The 11027-nt window shown below is 41.5% G+C and overlaps 1 long non-coding RNA gene across 2 annotated transcripts in view; it reads right to left on the minus strand.

Annotated features, from left to right (window-relative positions):
* LOC123732829 (uncharacterized) overlaps window positions 1–10673 on the minus strand; it is a 12056-nt gene extending 1383 nt beyond the window's left edge. Inside the window, exons 1-5 of one of the 2 annotated variants that reach the window (XR_014391630.1) lie at window positions 10584–10673; window positions 7868–8009; window positions 5861–5916; window positions 3998–4096; window positions 2840–3166 (exon numbers count right to left, since the gene is read on the minus strand). This is a non-coding gene — a long non-coding RNA (uncharacterized LOC123732829). Of the gene's footprint in view, window positions 1–2839; window positions 3167–3997; window positions 4097–5860; window positions 5917–7867; window positions 8010–10583 lie in introns of those variants that run through there. The other variant, XR_014391631.1, reaches the window with a different exon arrangement.
* Between the last annotated feature and the right edge of the window lie 354 nt (window positions 10674–11027).

Below are 11027 nucleotides of genomic sequence, written 5' to 3' on the forward strand. Positions count from 1 at the left end.
GAATGATGTAATTTATTGGTGGGCTGGAAGACGCACTCTTGTCTTTTCTATTCTGAGGTTGTTTACTCGCAATATCAGATATTAAGATTACTTTTTATAATAAATGTATACTGAGGTTCAATACCTGCTCTAGTCACTATTAATTTGCTCTCCTAAAAGCAACACAGCCCTAAAACGAGATATATAGCTAACTAAAGTTATGTTAATGAGTGACCATTTTAGAAAATCATGGGACATATAGTCTGTGGTTGCATGCTATTTTATGTCAATCATATTGCTGCTTGTAGCCTATAACTGATGCTTCGTGGTCTTATGCTGCCATCTATTGGAAATATTTAGCAATTAAAAGTTATTGATTCACATTCAGACGTTGGTGAGACAGCTGAGAATAAACAAAATGGAATGTGTCCAGCCTACTTGAGGCGCCCCGAAAAAAATATTCAAAATATTGGTCCTTGGATACAGAGGGGTTAAACACTAAAGTTACCATCCATCTAGTGAAGAGAGGAGAACCTGACAGAGGTTGCCAGCATCCGTCAACGAGAGAGGGAGGATAGGATAACTAGGATTCTGCTGGTAGAGTAGCGAGCTAGCTTACCTAGCTGTACCGACGAGCTAGGATAACTAGGATGCTGCTGGTAGAGTAGCTAGCTAGCTTACCTAGCTGTACCGACTAGCTAGGATAACTAGGATGCTGCTGGTAGAGTAGCTAGCTAGCTTACATAGCTGTACCGACTAGCTAGGATAACTAGGATGCTGCTGGTAGAGTAGCTAGCTAGCTTACCTAGCTGTACCGACTAGCTAGGATAACTAGGATGCTGCTGGTATAGTAGCTAGCTAGCTTACCTAGCAGTACTGACTAGCTAGGATAACTAGGATGCTGCTGGTATAGTAGCTAGCTAGCTTACCCAGCTGTTCCGACTAGCTAGGATAACTAGGATGCTGCTGGTAGAGTAGCTAGCTAGCTTACCCAGCTGTACCGACTAGCTAGGATAACTAGGATGCTGCTGGTAGAGTAGCTAGCTAGCTTACCTAGCTGTACCGACTAGCTAGGATAACTAGGATGCTGCTGGTATAGTAGCTAGCTAGCTAGCTTACCCAGCTGTACCGACTAGCTTGGATAACTAGGATGCTGCTGGTAGAGATGCTAGCTAGCTTACCTAGCTGTACCAACTAGCTTGGATAACTAGGATGCTGCTGGTAGAGTAGCTAGCTAGCTTACCCAGCTGTACCGACTAGCTAGGATAACTAGGATGCTGCTGGTAGAGTAGCTAGCTAGCTTACCTAGCTGTACCGACTAGCTAGGATAACTAGGATGCTGCTGGTATAGTAGCTAGCTAGCTTACCTAGCTGTACCGACAAGCTAGGATAACTAGGATGCTGCTGGTAGAGTAGCTAGCTAGCTTACCTAGCTGTACCGACTAGCTAGGATAACTAGGATGCTGCTGGTAGAGTAGCTAGCTAGCTTACCTAGCTGTAACGACTAGCTAGGATAAATAGGATGCTGCTGGTAGAGTAGCTAGCTAGCTTACCTAGCTGTAACGACTAGCTAGGATAACTAGGATGCTGCTGGTAGAGTAGCTAGTTAGCTTACCCAGCTGTTCCAACTAGCTAGGATAACTAGGATGCTGCTGGTAGAGTAGCTAGCTAGCTTACCCAGCTGTACCGACTAGCTAGGATAACTAGGATGCTGCTGGTAGAGTAGCTAGCTAGCTTACCCAGCTGTACCGACTAGCTAGGATAACTAGGATGCTGCTGGTAGAGTAGCTAGCTAGCTAGCTTACCCAGCTGTACCGACTAGCTTGGATAACTAGGATGCTGCTGGTAGAGTAGCTAGTTAGCTTACCCAGCTGTTCCAACTAGCTAGGATAACTAGGATGCTGCTGGTAGAGTAGCTAGCTAGCTTACCCAGCTGTACCGACTAGCTAGGATAACTAGGATGCTGCTGGTAGAGTAGCTAGCTAGCTTACCCAGCTGTACCGACTAGCTAGGATAACTAGGATGCTGCTGGTACGGTAGCTAGCTAGCTAGCTTACCCAGCTGTACCTACTAGCTTGGATAACTAGGATGCTGCTGGTAGAGATGCTAGCTAGCTTACCTAGCTGTACCGACTAGCTAGGATAACTAGGATGCTGCTGGTAGAGTAGCTAGCTAGCTTACCTAGCTGTACCGACTAGCTAGGATAACTAGGATGCTGCTGGTAGAGTAGCTAGCTAGCTTACCTAGCTTTACCGACTAGCTTGGCTAGCTAGCAGGACGTTCGTCTGTCGTTTGTCTCGATGATGATGACGAATCCGGTGAACCACAAAATGAAACAAGGATAGAGAGTGAAAAGGATCTGGCTACACTCATCCTGTCCCTGACCGTAAAGCAAAAAGCTAATTGAACAATAAAGTTTGGCGTTTCAACACTGTAACAAACTCCATCGTTATTCCCCAAAATTTACCTTAGTCCACTCTGCGCGTAACCGGACAATATTCTTGGTGCCACACCGGACGTGGACTCGGACAGTTCCAGAACGCGGACTTGAGCAGTGCAACACAATCAACTAAGCCCAGTCTTTACAGTGGGTTACATTAGTAATATTCATTTTTTATTATTATGTTAAACAAACGTTCCACTTTTTTTATAACAATATTTTGAGATCTAGGCCCATATCCACAAAGCGTCTCAGAGTAGAGAAGTGGTCGTATAAGTGCTGAGAATAAAGACATTTGACACTTCGGGGAATAAATTAAAGCTATGCATGAAATCTCTAGTCCCACCTAGTCAGCAGATATTTAGGACACCTCGTGAGCTGTCCTAAGTAGTTTCTGAGTTAACAGCAGGTGTCTTGATAATACAATAGAATAATGCAGTGAGTCAGTGGTTCCTGAGCCACATGTAAATGCTTTGTAGTAGTTAAAATAATGTTTTGATATTTGATATGATCAATCCATAAATAATATATGTCCTGTGCTTTTGGCAATGATTTATGTATAATACTTATGTATAACAAGTGATACCATGTATGTCTCCAAAGCATTTTGTCTTCATTTTGGCAGATTAATTTATGCTAATTTCCCAAGATTAACTCAGGTTTTCGCCCAGCGATTAAGGAGTTGGAGCTGTGGCAGGAGTTGGACCTGTGGCTGAAAGGTGGCTGGTTTGAATCCCGGGCCGGGCGCTGGAAAAAACAGGAGGAATTGATCTGACCCCTGGAGGGCTGCTGGGTTCACATCCTCAAAACATTCACCTTTCATTGATCAGAACTCTAGAGGTTCTTCTTCACTGAACCCAAATATATATATAACTTTTAGTGGTTCCATATATTAAGGAAGTGATAGAAGCCTTTTTGGTTCTATAAGGAACCTTCTTTTCTGAGTGTAAAATTAACACGTTTTTCTTTTGATTATTTAATTATCCACATCATGTTATTTCAAGTTCTCCCTTGGGAGCACAACATCACATTGTTAAAAAAATTATCCTAAATTTGGCATGGCTATAAATTGGGCAATTGAAGACATCTAGGGCGTAATCTGTGTTCGATGAAAATGAACATTGTATGCAACGTTGCAGGCAACATTATTGGCAAGGGACTTGATGCCTACTATGCCAAAGCTATTTAGAGTTGTTAAACGGGTGTGAAGAGTGTGTTGATATAACGGGAATATTGTCAAAATTCTTCTTGTAACAACGATCAGAATTGGTAAAGAAAATATGCATTCCATTATATTAGGCAATAATTAAGAGTAGGCAAAGTGGTCGTGTCATGTGAAAATTCTATCAAATGTGTTACATTGCAACGAGTACAGTCAGGGTGCCGTGGAGCCCCTGCAGTACCTCCACAGACCCCGGATTGAGAACCCCTGCAGTACCTCCACAGACCCCGGATTGAGAACCCCTGATTTAGCAGATGCTCTTATCCAGAGAGATTTACAGTAACTGCATTCATCTTAAGATAGCTATTTATTTTGGAAATAAAGTTAATAAATTCTTCATAAAATTGTCATCTTACCTCTTAGCTTTGGTGTCATGTCCCCCAGAGAGATGCATTTTAGAGGCAGGGCCCCCCTCCTCTCTCTCCCCAGAGAGACTCATTTTAGAGCACTGACCCCTAAACAGAGATCCAACATGTTGGTTGTGGTCAACACAGTGACAACTAAACAGAGATCCAGCATGCTGGTTGTGGTCAACACAGTGACAACTAAACAGAGATCCAACATGTTGGTTGTGGTCAACACAGTGACAACTAAACAGAGATCCAGCATGTTGGTTGTGGTTAACACAGTAACAACTAAACAGAGATCCAACATGTTGGTTGTGGTTAACACAGTGACAACTAAACAGAGATCCAACATGTTGGTTGTGGTTAACACAGTGACTAATTCTTGAATGTCAATTGTTCTCATTCATTCATTATCTCTTTGAGAAATATATTTTTAACAACTTTCTCTTTTACTTCTCTACATTCATGAAGAAAATGATGTACTTTTTACTCCATACATTTTCCCTGACACCCAAAAGTACTCGTTACATGTTGAATGCTTAGCAGGACAGAAAACGGTCCAATTTGAACACTTATCAAGAGAACATCCCTACTGCCTCTGATCTGGAGGACTCACTAAACAGAGAACATCCCTGGTCATCCCTACTGCCTCTGATCTGGAGGACTCACTAAACAGAGAACATCCCTGGTCATTACTGCCTCTGACCTGGAGGACTCACTAAACACAAATGCTTCATTTTTAAATGATGTCTGAGTGTTGGAGTGTGACCCTGGCTATCCGTAAATTAAAATAACAAGAAAATTGTGCCGTCTGGTTTGCTTAATAAAATGAATTTTAAATGATCACTACTTTACTTTTACTTTTGATGCTTAAGTATATTTTAGCAATTACATTTACTTTTGATACTTAATTATATTTTAAACCAAATACTTTTAGACTTCTACTGAAGAAGTATTTTACTGGGTGACTTTCACTTTTAATTGAGTCATTTTCTATTAAGGTATCTTTACTTTTACTCAAGTATGAGAATTGAGTACTTTTTCCACCACTGTTCTAACGTTCTAGAGACATATGAGCCACAGTGTCAACAGACATTTTGTAACTGCGCAGGCTACAAAGTTACTTTCAATTTCATATAAGGAAATAAAGCAACGGCCACTGGGTGAATTCGTTTTGCATTGCCCGGCTCCCCGGGTGCGCAGAGTTTACGCATTTTAGACCATTCCATTGTTCCTTAAAATAAAACTCCACTCACCTGTAGCACCGGGCCATGCAAAACGAACTTCCCACTGTCGCAGGGCACTGAGACACAGAGTTCTAAACCCAGAGGCATTTACAACAGTAACCAGAGGTAACAGTCAGTTGCATGCGACAGCAGCAAATCATGACATTGTACCGAATCTTGCTTCAGTTTTTTTATTATAGTCCTTCTTATGTTATTTTTGCTAAACATATAATTTACTCGTAACCAAGTTTAGCTGTGTTTTTTTCCTCCAAAATATGAATTACTGTAGGACTTTAATAATTGTAAACAGGCCTACAAACCCAAAAGGTTTTAATGATGCCTTAAATCTATCTTCAAATATATATTTGATGATTAGTTGAATCAGGTGTGTAAGTGCTGGTCAGAACAAAAGGATTGAGAAACCCTGAGATAAACATTAAACCATATAATGTAAAAGCTCCTCCACCATCTTTACCAGACGTTTTACTGATAACATGTAGACCTACTGATTAGTTTCCACTTTGAAAACTGCTGTCTGTCAGCAACTCAGCTCAAGTAGCAGTTCTACTAACTAGTAATATCTCATTCCTAGTATTCATTCTCTTACTCTGTCCTTTAGAATAGATTATTGTTCAGAAATACTTACTTATTTGTCAGTAATCTCCATATAGCGTCTTCTGCTCTGTCGTCTCAAAATGGATCCTGAACAAAAGAACAACTTTACTTTCTGTTTCACTCAGCCGTCTCCCCACCCTGAAAATAAAGTGTTTTATTGGTATCTTCCACTAGATGGCAGTAAACACCTGCTGTAACTACAATTTACAACAGCATTCCTTAATCATAAAGGCAGTGTCTCAAAGGAGGAGTGCTGAATCAGGATCAGGTCCCCCTCTCCATGTAATCTGATTCATTATGATCTAGGATCAGGTCCCACCTCTCCATGTAATCTGATTCATTGTGATCTAGGATCAGGTCCTCCTCTCCATGTAACCTGATTCATTATGATCTAGGATCAGGTCCCCCCCTCTCCATGTAATCTGATTCATTATGATCTAGGATCAGGTCCCTCCTCTCCATGTAATCTGATTCATTATGATCTAGGATCAGGTCCTCCTCTCCATGTAATCTGATTCATTATGATCTAGGATCAGGTCCTCCTCTCCATGTAATCTGATTCATTATGATCTAGGATCAGGTCCTCCTCTCCATGTAATCTGATTCATTATGATCTAGGATCAGGTCCCCCTCTCCATGTAATCTGATTCATTATGATCTAGGATCAGGTCCCCCTCTCCATGTAATCTGATTCATTATGATCTAGGATCAGGTCCCCCCTCTCCATGTAATCTGATTCATTATGATCTAGGATCATGTCACCCCTCTCCATGTAATCTGATTCATTATGATCTAGGATCAGGTCCCCCCTCTCCATGTAATCTGATTCATTATGATCTAGGATCATGTCACCCCTCTCCATGTAATCTGATTCATTATGATCTAGGATCAGGTCCCCCCTCTCCATGTAATCTGATTCATTATGATCTAGGATCAGGTCCCCCCTCTCCATGTAATCTGATTCATTATGATCTAGGATCAGGTCCCCCCTCTCCATGTAATCTGATTCATTATGATCTAGGATCAGGTCCCCCCTTTCCATGTAATCTGATTCATTATGATCTAGGATCAGGTCCTCCTCTCTATGTAATCTGATTCATTATGATATAGGATCAGGTCCTCCTCTCCATATAATCTGATTCATTATGATCTAGGATCAGGCCCCTCCTCTCCATGTAATCTGATTCATTATGATCTAGGATCAGGTCCCCCCTCTCCATGTAACCTGATTCATTATGATCTAGGATCAGGTCCTCCTATCCATGTAATCTGATTCATTATGATCTAGGATCAGGTCAGCGGGCCTGCTAGTGATAGTGGTGGAGTCAGCACCTCCACACGTGGAGATGTATCCACTCAGTCCAGTAGACCTGCTAGTGATAGTGGTGGAGCCAGTACCTCCACACATGGAGATGTATCCACTCAGTCCAGTAGGCCTGCTAGTGATAGTGGTGGAGATGTATCCACTCAGTCCAGTAGACCTGCTAGTGATAGTGGTGGAGATGTATCCACTCAGTCCAGTAGACCTGCTAGTGATAGTGGTGGAGATGTATCCACTCAGTCCAGTAGACCTGCTAGTGATAGTGGTGGAGATGTATCCACTCAGTCCAGTAGACCTGCTAGTGATAGTGGTGGAGATGTATCCACTCAGTCCAGTAGACCTGCTAGTGATAGTGGTGGGGATGTAACCACTCAGTCCAGTAGACCTGCTAGTGATAGTGGTGGGGATGTATCCACTCTGTCCAGTAGACCTACTCCATGACCCACAGCAACGCAGTCTTCTATGGACCAGTTTATTCCAAAGTCTATGTCTTTAGCAAAACAAGGCCACATTGATATTGCATTGGCTAAAATGATTGCCACCGATTTCCAGCCATTTTAGATTGTGGAGGTTTTAGAAATTATAGCAATAATGTAAATCCAATGTACACAATTCCAAGCAGGAAAACCCTTTCAAAATCACTTTTCCACAAATGTACGAGAGCACACAGGCTTCAGTGTGGAAAAGAGTCTAAAAAGCTACTGCAGTTTTCCTTACCACTGACTGCTGGACATCAAGGGTAACCACTTCTTACATGTCGGGTACATGTCACTTCATTGAAGATTTTTTCGATGTCTAGCTGTCTTCTGGACTGCTTTGAGTTCAGCGACAGACACACCCAGAGAACTTGGCAGAGGAACTGTTGAGAGTGGCCAGAGAAGGACAAGTAGATGGAAAAGTGGTCTGTTGTGTTAGCGACAATGCAGCTAACATAACCAAAGCCATGAAAATGTTTAATAAATTGATCCATCATCCATGTCTTGCCCATACAATCAACCTGATTGTAAGAGATGCTCTGAAGGTGATGAAGCCTACTGTGGACAAAGTGAAAGCAGCTGTGGAATACTTCCACAGGAGCACAGTAGGTGCTGAAAAACTAAAGTCTACACAACGCCAGATGGGGATGCATGAGCTGAGGCCTAAACAAGACTGCACTACAAGGTGGAATTCAACATTTTATATGTTGAAGCGGTTTCTTGAGTCAAAGGATGCCATCATCTCTACCCTGGGCATTGTCAATGCACCTGTTGATGCTCTGACCCAAGAGGAATGGGAGGTGGTGGAGGAGGTGTGCAGTCCTGGAGCAGGTCACTGTGGAGATCAGTGGAGTGAGGTACAGTAAGCAGTTATTACTGCATCATTATTTAATCCAGTATTATATATGTATATGAGCAGTAGATGAGAATGTAGTATCAGTAGACTAAACATGAAGCTGAACTAATAAGTTACTGTTCTCTCTTTTCAGCTATGTGACCACCTCAACAATGATACTCCTGTGTAAGGGTCTGCAGCGAATCACAGCCAGACGCCAGAGAGAAGCAAATTTAATGTGACCGAGTTGATGGACACCCTATGTTCATCAATGGACAGAAAGTTCCACAGAATGGAATATAATCACGTGCTATCAGAAACGCTGCACTTGACCCCAGGTTTAAGAAGTTAGCCTTCAGTGATGCCATAGCGATTGATGAGGCTCTTCAAAGAATAACCTCCTCAGCAGGGAGGGACAGCCCCAGCAGTCAGCTGGCTCAGGCACCAGGGCATCAGGAAGAAGAGGGATCAGATGGAGGGACAGCCCCAGCAGTCAGCTGGCTCAGGCACCAGGGCATCAGGAAGAAGAGGGATCAGATGGAGGGACAGCCCCAGCAGTCAGCTGGCTCAGGCACCAGGGCATCAGGAAGAAGAGGGATCAGATGGAGGGACAGCACCAGCAGTAGTGTCACAAACGTCTGCTGTTTGGATGCTGTTTGACGAGAGAGCAACTGGGGATGCAGCACGAAGGAATCTCTCAGCAGATGCCATAATGGAGGTCCGATCCTATTTGGAGGAGCCCCTCCTCCAAAGATCTGCAGATCCTCTGAGCTGGTGGAAGAACAAGGCCTCTGTCTACCCACGGCTTACTAAAGTCATGACAGGGAGACTCCGCATAGTGGCCACATCCGTTCCCTCTGAGAGGGTCTTCTCGAAAACAGGACAAATAATTACTGAGAGAAGAAACCGCATCAGCCCCTCGAAAGTGAGGCAGCTTGCATTTCTGAATGCAAATCTCTCATAAAAGCAAAATCTGGTCAGCATTGCTGTGTGCTGCTGGTTATAACATGGTAATAAAGAAGAGAGAGAAAAGAGGGACCAGTTTAATGTTTTGGGATGCTGCAGTTTTGCATATTGTTATTTATTTTTCTTTGATATGGTTAAATATTCTATTATTATGTTGTTCAGGTTGTATTCATTTTCAATGGTTAGATTTATATGCACTTTGTTTATATACATTAAAAAGTTATACTTTAAATGCACATGTGTAATAGCATCCTTATGTTTTACATTTATTTCAAATTGTGGGATGCTGCAGTTTGGCAAATTGTTATTTATTTTTCTTTGATATGATGCAATATTCTATTATGTTGTTCAGGTTGTATTTATTTTGAATGGTTAGATTTATATGCACTTTGTTTATATACATTAAAAGTTATACTTTAAATGAAAATGTTTAAGAGCATTCTTTTTCATAACAAACAAAATGCATTTTTAAATACATTGTGGTTAAGGTAGAGTATGATTTCATTTAATAATTTAATTAGAATTGTTTTAACACCAATCATAGTCAAACACGTCACCACCCATTTATATAACAATAGTTATATAACAACAGTATCCAGCGGGTGGGGCTAACAGTCAGTTGCATGTGACAGCAGTAACTCATGACATTGTACTGAATCATGCTTCAGTTTTTATATTATAGTCCTTCTTCAAGACATCTCTTTTACATTATTTTAGATAAACATATAATTTACTAGAAACCAGGTTTAGCTGTGTTTTTTTCATCAAATATGAATTCTAGTAGGCCTTTAATAATTGTAAACAGGCCTTCAAACCCAAAAGGTTTTCATTTGAGAATGTTCATTTGTATGCCTCAAATATTAAACTGTTTTAAAATATTTTATGATTAGTTGAATCAGGTGTGTAAGTGCTGGTAAGAACAAAAGGATGAGAAACCCTGAGATAAACATTAAACCATATAATGTAAAAGCTCCTCCGCCATCTTTACCAGACGTTTTACTGATAACATGTAGACCTACTGATTAGTTTCCACTTTGAAAACTGCTGTCTGTCAGCAACTAAGCTCATATAACAGTTCTACTAACTACTACTAGTACTATATCTTACTCTGTCCTTTAGAATGTATTACTGTTCAGAAATACTGAGAAATACTCACTTTATTTGTCAGTAATCTCCATATAGCGTCTTCTGCTCTGTCGTCTCAAAATGGATTCTGTACAAAAGAACAACTTTACTTTCTGTTTCAATCAGCCGCCTCCCCACCCTGAAAATAAAGTGTTTTATTGGTATCTTCCACTAGATGGCAGTAAACACCTGCTGTAACTAGATTTAACAACTATGTGTTTGGTTTCATAAAGGCAGTGTCCCAGAGGAGGAGTGCTGATATGGTATCAGGTCCTCCTCTCCATGTACTCTGATTCATTATGATCTAGGATCAGGTCCTCCTCTCCATGTAATCTGATTCATTATGATCTAGGATCAGGTCCCCCCTCTCCATGTAATCTGATTCATTATGATATAGGATCAGGTCCCCCCTCTCCATGTAATCTGATTCATTATGATCTAGGATCAGGTCCCCCCTCTCCATGTAATCTGATTC

The sequence above is a fragment of the Salmo salar genome, unplaced genomic scaffold, assembly GCF_965601325.2.
Source record: "Salmo salar unplaced genomic scaffold, fSalSal1 ptg000781l, whole genome shotgun sequence".
NCBI classification, from domain to species: Eukaryota; Metazoa; Chordata; class Actinopteri; order Salmoniformes; family Salmonidae; genus Salmo; species Salmo salar.